This window comes from Meleagris gallopavo, chromosome 17 (genome assembly GCF_000146605.3).
Source record: "Meleagris gallopavo isolate NT-WF06-2002-E0010 breed Aviagen turkey brand Nicholas breeding stock chromosome 17, Turkey_5.1, whole genome shotgun sequence".
NCBI classification, from domain to species: domain Eukaryota; kingdom Metazoa; phylum Chordata; class Aves; order Galliformes; family Phasianidae; genus Meleagris; species Meleagris gallopavo.
Genome location: NC_015027.2, coordinates 1069543 through 1070058, shown reverse-complemented (window position 1 = coordinate 1070058; position 516 = coordinate 1069543).

Genomic DNA, 516 nt, shown 5'->3' with positions numbered 1-516 from the left:
GCAGAGGAGATGTGTGGTGTGCCACAACCCAGACAGAATTCCTGCCTCTTTGTCCAAGCTCTCTTGACTGAGGCAATCTCTGTTTTGTGACATTTTGCTTTTCTTGATCTTTTTCCAGAGCACGAAGGGCAGAGTATTTTGATCAGAAAGTTTAAACTAACTTCTGCCAGACATACTGTGTTCTGTTGCTGTAGGGAAAATAACTGAACAGCTTCATATTTTAGACCTTCTAAAAAGAAAAAAAATAATAATCTTTTTACCTCATATTCATTATTGTTGACTTGTTTTCAATTGAGTGCAACACTGTGAAGAATAATCACAATATTGCCAAATGCAAATAGCTTTGCCTCAATGGAAACTCAGTCTGGGCATCAGACATTCACATTTTCCATTGACATCATAAAAGCAAGCTGAACAAGTTTTATATAATTTTCACTTGCATGAAACCCAAATTTCCTCTCCTCTTAGGCTTTTTCAAACTAATGCATTTATCTACCACGACTACAAAAAAATAAA